Here is a 10,000-nt window from a genome sequence, read left to right as displayed (position 1 = left end):
GGAGGGAATCACAAGGTGTGCAAAGTTGGTGTGTGGAATAAGGAGAGTGGGAGAAAATAGAAGGAAAGGTAGTGAGTGGTAGGGTGATGAAGGAAAGAAGGTTGTGGAAGAGAAGCAAGCATTCACAGATTGCACTTGTAGCAGGATCAGAGGAGAGATTAAGAAGGTTAGTGACAGAGTTTGGGAAGGTGTGCAAAAGAAGGAAATTGAAGATAAAAGTGGGAAAAAGTAAGGTGATGAGATGTACAAGAGGAGAATATGGAAACAAATTGGAAGCGAGTATTAAGTGAGAGAGACTAAAAGAAATGGATAAATGTGGCGGGAAAGGGAGGAGTGGAGGTGGAGGTAGAATCTAGATTGAGAGATACGAATAAATGCGTTGGGGGATCAAAAAGTTTAATGAGAAATAGTCATTTGGGAATGGGTGCTAAGAAAAGATTGGATGAAGGAGTGATTGTGCCGACAGCAATGTATGGGGCGGAAATATGGAACATAAGAGAGGAAGAGAGAAGAAGTTTGAATGTGTTTGAGGTGAAGTGCCTGAGAAGTATGATAGAGGTTACTAGGCTGGATACAATGAGAAACGGGGAGGTGAAGAGAAGAGCGGGGATTAAAAGGGAGTTGGGAAATAGGGTTGATGAAATGTATTACGATGATTTGGACACATGGGAAGAATGAGTGAATAAAGGTTAGTAAAGGAAGTATGGAAGGCAGAGGTAGAAGGAGTAAACATGAGAGGGCGATCAAGGATGAGGTGGATGGATGGGGTAAAAGGGGCATTGGGAAAGAGGGAAATGTCTGTTGAGAAAGGAATGGAGAAGACAGAAGATATGTGTGAGTAGAGAATGGTTGTGTATGGATGATGCTGTGATGCATGGAAGGGAGTGGGTTGGGATAGGTGGTGAGGGAGTGTGTGTGAAAAAAAATTAACGTATCCCGAATGGATTTCTCCCCTTCTTCTCTTTTTCTACATGAAGGAACGGAGAGGGGGGATCGCCGATTTAATGAAGTTGCCTTGTTTGGATAGGTTGTGTCTTGCGAAACTGCTTCTGACCCAGGTCAGTAGGTGAGATGCAGGGATGACCCGTCATCCAGGAGTACCCAGGATAAGAGGGAGTGCGGTAAATGGGAGTGGAGTATGTGAAGGATGCAATGGGTGGGAGTGGATTATCTTCTTCTTCTTTTTTTTTTCTTGGCTACCTTCCTTGTTAGGGGAAAGGAGCCTTTGGTGTATATATATATATATATATATATATATATATATATATATATATATATATATACATATACATATACATATATATATATATGTGTGTGTGTGTGTGTGTGTGTGTGTGTGTGTGTGTGTGTGTGTGTGTGTGTGTGTGTGTGTGTGTGTGTGTGTGTGTGTGTGTGTGTGTGTGTATGTGTGTGTGTGTGTGTGTGTGTGTGTGTGTGTGTGTGTGTGTGTGTGTGTGTGTGTGTGTGTGTGTGTGTGTGTGTGTGTGTGTGTGTGTGTGTGTGTACAACGCTGAATGGGTTCCAATGATTAGAGATACATTTTAACACCCACAATGCACTTTAATTCTAAGCCATCAACGTTGGGAGACCCAATAGAGGCCACATGCAGAAATTAAAATGCGGTACTGCCAAGGACTCAAACCCAGCAATCACATAACAAGTGCCGTAGTAACTTACCAACTACGCTATCAAGATAGCGTCTTTGGTAAAGTACTACTGCACTTGTCATGTGATTGCTGGGTTCGAGTCCTTGGCAGTACCGCATTTCAATTTCTACATGTGGCTTCCATTGGGTCTCCCGATGTTGATGGCTTATAATTAAAGTGCATTGTGGTTGTTAAAATGTATATAAATGTATAAATGTATGTATATATATATATATATATATATATTTATATATATATATATATATATATATATATATATATATATATATATATATATATATATACATACGTATACCAAAAGTTTTCTTCCCCCTTACACGGGAGGTAGCCAAAAAACAAAGGCATAGAAACCACTCCCACCCAATCCATCCCCTATATACTCCACTCCCCTCCACCCTCTTCCCTCCCTCTTATCTTAGCACCTCCTGGATGATGGGTCATCCCTACATCTTGTACATTGCCCTTGGTCAGAAATAGTGCCGCAAGACACAGCATATCCACAGCAAGGCTGCTTCATTAATTTGGCGACCGTCGCAACCCCCCACCCTCTCCGTTCCCTCATGCAGAAAAGGAGAAGACGGGGAGAAATTCCTTCGGACTGCGTCAATTTATTTCTCATACATACTCCCTCACCCCTCATCCCACACCCACTCACCCTCATGTATCACAGCATCATCCATACACAACCATTCTCCATTCACTGCTATCTTCTTTCCTTTCCCGTCCTTCCTCAACAGACATTCACCTCTTCCCCAGTGCCCCTTTTACCCCATCCATCCATCTCATCCTAGGTCGCCCCCTCATATTCACTCATTCCACCTTTGCCTTCCACGCCTCTTTTACTGATCTTTCTTCACTCATTCTTTCCATGTGTCCAAAACATCCCAATACTCTTTCACCAACCCTATTTCCCAACTTCCTTTCCACCCCTGTTTTCTTCTTCATCTCTTCATTTCTCATTCTGCCTAGCCTAGTAACCCCTATCATACTTCTCATGCATTTCATCTCAAACACATTCAAACTCTTTCTCTCTTCCTCTCTTCCTCTCTTCCTCTCTTATATTTCATGTTTCTACTCCGTACAGTGCTGTCGGCACAATCACTCCTTCATACAATCTCCTCTTAGCATTCATTCCCAAATATCTATTTCTCATTACACTTTTTAATCCACCAAGGCATTTACTCGCTTCGCTCAATCTACATTCCACCTCCACCCCCACCTCTCCCTTTCCTGCCACATTCCCACCCAAGTATCTAAAACTATAGTTCCTCCACTCTCTCTTAATACTTACTTCCAATCTGCTGCCACTTTCTACCCTTGTACATCTCATCATCTTACTTTTACCCACATTTATCTTCAACTTCCCTCTTTCGCACACCTTCCCAAACTCTGTCACTAACTTCTTGCTACAAACGCAGTGTCGTCCACAAACAACAACTGGTTTATCTCCTACTTTTCTCCATTTTCTTTAACCCACCACCCTTGCATTTACCTCTCGCACTACCCCATCCATGTATAAATTGAAGAGCCAGGGCGACATAACAAATCCCTGATGAAGTCCTACCTTTACATCAAACCACCCAATCTCTCCATTTCTTATTCTAACACACACTCTACTACTCTCGTAAAAATTCTTGAGTGCTCCTAACAGCTTTCCTCCTATCCCATATATCTACAATACCTCCCACTGTGCCCTCCTGCCTACCCTGTCATAAGCCTTTTCCAGATCCATAAAAGCCCAAAATACATCCTTACCTTTTCCTATAGCTTTCTCACATAAATGTCTTACCACAAAAATCTGATCTACACAACCCCTACCTATCCTAAACCCACACTGTTCCTCACCAATTACTCCCTTTGTTATTCTCCTAATCCTCTCAATCAAGATCCTCCAATAAGCCTTCCCAACTACACTCAACAAGCTGATCCCTCTGAAACTACTACACTCACACATATCCCCCTTTCCCTTGTAAAGTGGAACTATACAGGCACTCCTCCAGTCCTCCGGCACTCTACCCTCTCTTAAACAAACATTAAATAACCTCACCAGCCAGTCCACCATCACTGTACCTCCTTTTTTAAGACATTCTACATGGCATCCATCCAGACCAGGTGCCTTACCTGCTTTCATCATATTAACAGCTGCCTTCACTTAATCTTTCTTTATTTCTCCTCCATTTTCCTCACTCATTACCGTAATTATCTTTACGCTTCCCACTGCAAATACCTTTCCCTTCCTATCCTCCTTCACATTTAGCAACTCCCTAAAATACTCTGCCCATCTTCCTCTCACTGCATTCTCTTCCATTATCACCTCTCCATCTGCACCTTTTACCTTTTCTTCTCTACTTGATTCGCCTTCTCTTCCTCTCTTAATTTCTCTCCCATTTTTTTATTACTTTCACAATTTTGTCAAACTCTTATCCCATTCCACATCTGCTTTCCTCTTTGCCTCCTTTATTTTATGTTTTGCTTCTCTTCTCTTTACTTTGTACCCCTCATACGATTCCCTCGTCCATATTTGTAACCAATCTATGAAAGCCTACTTCTTTTCTTCTACAACCTTCTTTGCTTCCTCATCCCACCACTCACTACCCTTCTTTCTATTTCTTCCCGTCTTCCTTGTTCCACACATCGTCTTTGCACATTTTATGACTCCCTCTTTGAACCATCCCCATTCCTCCTCCACTCCTCGTTCTACTCTATCCTTCTATCCCTCCCACTCCTCTCTCAGCTTCTTCTTATACGCCTTCTCTTTTTCTTTTTCATTTAAGCAGCTCACTCTAAGTACCTCCCTACCTTCTGTCCTTTTTCTCCTTCTCCACCTATTCTCCACTCTCAACTTACCTTCCACCAGAAACATGATCTGATATTCGCTCACTCTCCCCTTAGAACATGTACATCCTTAACTCTTCCAACTATACTCCTGGTTACCACTATATAATCCATTAACGCTCCATCTACCACCCTTCCATCCACCACTCTCTCCCATGTGTTCTTATCTTTGACTTTCTTCCTAAACACTGTATTTGCTATCATCAACTCTCTAGACACATCTGCACCATCAGCTCTCCACTACGATTTTTTTCCTGGAGCTCCATACTTCCCAATCACTCTGTCTATTGGTTAATTTCCTACCCTAGCATTAAGGTCTCCCAACACCACTACAGTGACATATCTTCCTAATCCCTCTATGCACTCATTTAAATCCATCCAAAAAGCCTCCCTTTCCTCTACGCTCTTCTTACTATCAGGCCCATACGCACTTACAAAAACCTACATCTCCCTTCCCAGCTTCACTTTCATCCACATTAACCTTGAAGAAACCTCCTTCCACTCCACTACACGCTTACCTATCTCTTCACTTACTAGTATAGCCACCCCTTCTCTCCCTCGTCCTCTCTTCACTCCTGAGAACCTCCCAACTACACTTCCAAACTCACACTCTCCCCTCCCTTTAAACTTCTTTTCACTCAATGCCAACACATCCATCTTTCTTCTCACAAACATACTGCCTATCTCTTCCCTTTTACTCTCATCTGTACCACATCCACGTACATTAAAAGACCCAAACCTTAGGGTACTGGTTGGAAAACTCCTAGACCCTCTTATGCCTTTACTTTTTCAGGAATGTCCCCTTTGGGGCTACAGGTAGCAGGATTCCTAGTCCTATCCCCGTCCCGTATTTTTGTCGCCTCGTACGCTATCACGAGAGATATAAGTCAAGCGCAATATTCCTTATATATATTTGTATGCTCGAGTACATACACATACATGAAATTTTGCGTTCAACCCATCTCCACTATGATAGTACAATTGGAAGTATACAAACGCGGGAAAGTATTTGTACAACACTGAATGGGTCCCAGTAATTAGAGATACATTTTAACAACCACAATGCACTTTAATCCTAAGTCTTCAACATCATTGTGGTTGTGCAAATACTTTCCCGCGTTTGTATATTTCCAATTGTACTATCATAGTGGAGATGGGTTGAACGCAAAATTTCATGTATGTGTTTGTACTCGAGCATACAAATATATATAAGGAATATTGCGCTTGACTTATATCTCTCTTGATAGCGTAGTTGGTAAGTCACTGCGTCACTTGTCATGTGATAGCTGAGTTCGAGTCCTCGGTAGTACCACATTTCAATTTGTGGTTGTGGCCACCATTGGGTCCCCCGATGTTGATGGCTTAGAATTAAAGTGCATTGCGGCTGTTGAAATGTATCTCTAAGCACTGGGACCCAATCAGTGTTGCACACACACATATATATATATATATATATATATATATATATATATATATATATATATATATATACATACATTCATACAACAAAGGCTTTTTTTTTTCCTTACAAGGGAGGTAGCTAAAAAACAAAGGCAAAAAAAAAAAAAAACACTCCCATCCATTCCATCCTTAACATGCTCCACTCCCGTCCACACTCTTCCCTCCCTCATATCTTGGCACCTCCTGAATGACGGGTCGTCCTTGCATCTCACCCACTGCCCTGGGCCAGAAGCAGTGTCGCAAGACACAGCACATCCACAGCAAGGTAGGTTCATTAAATCGGCGAGCCCCTCTCCGTCCCCTCATGCAGAAAAGGAGACATATATATATATATATATATATATATATATATATATATATATATATACATATATATATATATATATTTATTTATATATATATGTATATATATATATATGTATACATATATAATATATATATATATATATATATGTATATATATATTATATAATATATATGTATACATATATGTACATATATATATGTATATACCACATAGACAAAATGTAGTAGCACATTTGTAAATAATAATCACGAAGAACCCACAGTCGGAATTAAAGGAAACTTAGAAGAACGTATAACTTCTATATTTCGGCTAATAGCTATAGCCCTCTTCAGGAAATTACTGATTACAAGAATTTGCAGAGACATAAGTACAATTGAGATGTGAGTAGAAGGGGAACACGCAGAGCTAAAACAGGACAATCCGTCACGCAGGGCGGAGCCAGAGGTTAGGGGATGTGTGGGTGGAGGTGTGAGGTCAGGAGAGATTATGTTCGGGGACAATTGACCTTTGGAGATGTTCAAGTTCGGACATTCTTCAATTAAGGCTGATTAAAAAAAAAAAAATCTAAAGCTACAATTGGACTTAAACAAAATTTTGGCCTTCTCCCAATGAAGACTGTGATTTTTGGTACCGACGTGTTGGAAAACAGCGGAATTTTCTTGGGCATACCTAATGGATCTTTTGTGCTCCGTTAACCTGATGTTAAGATCCCTTCCGGTCTGACCAAGGTAAACTAAATCACAATCTTTACAAGGAATGCTACACATTCCTGGGGCCTCATTTCTCCTTAACCTTTGATGAACATTAACAATTTGTTTATATGCAGTATTAGGGTAATGGTAGGATAATGTGAGACGTTTTTTGGGAATCAATTTAAAAGAAGGACTGATGGAGTTACAATAGGGGATTTTTAAAACATCTTTGAAAGAGGGTTGTGTGGTGGGAACTGAATTTTTAGGGTGGCTGGCTCTAGCCTTGCTGAGGGCTTGATCCAGGAACCAGGACGTGTATGCCAAATTCAAGAGTTGCCTTTTGATGAGATCAATCTCCCGGTCCAAGAATCTAGGAATGCAAATCCTAAAAGCTCTCAAAAAAAGGCCGGAGGCAACACTATTCTTGACTTTGTCGGGATGGTTGCTGAAAAAGTGGAGATAGATACCTGAATGGGTGGGTTTTCTGTAAAATGTAAAAAATAATTCTCCATCAATCCTTCTAATTAAAATGTCTAGGAAAGGGATCTGATGACCCTCTTCCCATTCTGTTTTGAATGGGAAGAGGGTCATCAGATTTGATGGCCCTCTTCCCATTCAAAACAGTTGAATCAGCCCTAATTGAACAATGTCCGAACTTGAACATCTCCAAAGGTCAATGGTCCCCAAACATAATCTCACGGCTAGCTGTGAGCTGCTTGGTTAAGAATTACCACCCTCCTGACCCCGCTCCCAGCCCGCTTCTCTCCTGACCTCACACCTCCACCCACACATCCCCTTACCTCTGACTTCGCCCTGCGTGACGGATAATCTTGTTTTAGCTCTGCGTGTTCCCCTTCTACTTACATCTCAATTGTGCTTATATCTGCAAATTCTTGTAATCTGTACTTTCCTGAAGAGGGCTATAGCTATTAGCCGAAATATAGTAGTTATACGTTCTTCTAAGTTTCCTTTTATTCTGACTGTGGGTTCTTTGTGATTTCATTTATATATATATATATATATATATATATATATATATATATATGATACATAAACTTATATACATATATATGTACATGTATACATATATAGATATATAGATTTAGATATAGATATATGTATACATTGACATATATATATATATACATATATATACATGTATATATACATATATATACGTATAAATATATACATATGTATACATGTATATATACATATATATACGTATATATATATATACATATATATACATATATATATACATATAAAGTTATATACATTTACATATGTATATACATATATATATATATACATATATATGTACATGTATATATATATACATGTATACATATATAGATATAGATATATGTATACATTTATATATGTTTGTGTCATTTTGACAATTGAAAATAAACTCATCTGCTGGGATTCGAACCCCCGCCAGAGCGGAATGCTTCATATAAAGTGAGGATTGTACCGCCTGTACTACCGTGACCCTTCATGGTAGTACAGGTGGTACAGTCCTCGCTTTATATGAAGCATTCCGCTCTGACGGGGTTCGAATCCCAGCAGATGAGTTTATTTACATATATATATATATATATATATATATATATATATATACATATACATATATATAAATGTATATATACAGATATATACGTGTATATATATATTTATATATATACATATATTTATATACATATATATATTTATATATATACACATATATATACATACATATACATATATATATATATATATATATATATATATATATGTGTGTGTGTGTGTGTGTGTGTGTGTGTGTGTGTGTGTGTGTGTGTGTGTGTGTGTGTGTGTGTGTGTGTGTGTGTGTGTATCTATATATACATATACATATATATATATACATATATGTATACATATATATATATGCATATATATATACATATATATACACATATATATGTATATATATATATATATACATATATATATACATGTAAATATATATATATATATATATATATATATGTATGTATAAATATATGCATATATATATATGTGTGTATGTATGTATGCATGTATGTATATGTTAAGGGGGAAGGAAAGGAGGATGAAGAGGACGAAGAAAAGGAATAAGAGTAAGAGAAAGTGGAGGAGGATGAGCAGGTGATGGTTGAAGAGGTGGAACAGGAGGAGGAGGAGGAGAAGGAGGAGAAAGAGGTGGAAGAGGAGGAGAAGGAGGAAGGGTTGAAGGTACACGAGGAGGAGGAAGGGGTGGAAGAGGAGGAGGAGAAGGAAGAGATGGAAGAGGTGAGGGTGAGGAAGAGGTGGAAGAGGATCAGGAGGAGGAAGATAAGATATACGGGGGAGATGAGGAGAATTAGAAGGTTGGGGGAGGATGAGATGGATGAAGAGTAGGTGTAGAACAAAGAAAAGGCGGAGGATGAAGAACAGAATGGCAAGAAAAACAGGCGGAGGACGAAGTGTAGGAGGAGGAGGAGGAGGAGGAGGAGGTGGTGGAGGATGAGGTGGAGATGAGGTGGAGAGAAGATGGGGAGGAAATGGGGAGGGAAAGATGTTACCCTGACAAATATGGTAGGGAAATACGGCTTGTCATTCCAACGTTGACCAAGGGGTCATCTTGACCACATAACTATGCACCTTGGGTATGCATGGGTAGTCGGCCACTGCAGATGCCAAAAGAACTAAAAAGTTTCTTTGGTATATTACTGATATAACTATTATCATCCCCATTACCATTCTTACTACTAATATTGATATTGTTGTGTCACTGCTATGTTTACCAAAAAGACCATAACTGTTGCAATGTCAGCATGAGCCTGAATATGAACAAACATGAGTGGAGACGAGTTTAGGTGGGTCGGGCTGGAACGGGACGGGCCGGGTCAAGCCGGGCCAAGCCAGGGTGCGTGTTCGTAGTTTTGTGCGAGTATGGTGTCCCTACTGCTGCTGCTGCTGCTGCTGCTGCTGCTGCTGCTGCTGCTGCTGCTGCTGCTGCTGCTGCCATCCACAGGTCGTCCTGAGTGCAG

General features: G+C 39.9%; 1 protein-coding gene across 4 annotated transcripts in view; it reads left to right on the top strand.

Annotated features, from left to right (window-relative positions):
* LOC143039362 (uncharacterized) overlaps nucleotides 1–10,000 on the top strand; it is a 243,045-nt gene that overhangs the window by 224,498 nt on the left and 8,547 nt on the right. The window lies entirely within an intron of this gene.

Source organism: Oratosquilla oratoria, chromosome 26 (assembly GCF_046742065.1).
Source record: "Oratosquilla oratoria isolate Oo_2021 chromosome 26, ASM4674206v1, whole genome shotgun sequence".
NCBI lineage: Eukaryota > Metazoa > Arthropoda > Malacostraca > Stomatopoda > Squillidae > Oratosquilla > Oratosquilla oratoria.
This window is presented reverse-complemented; position numbering and strand designations above follow the sequence as displayed.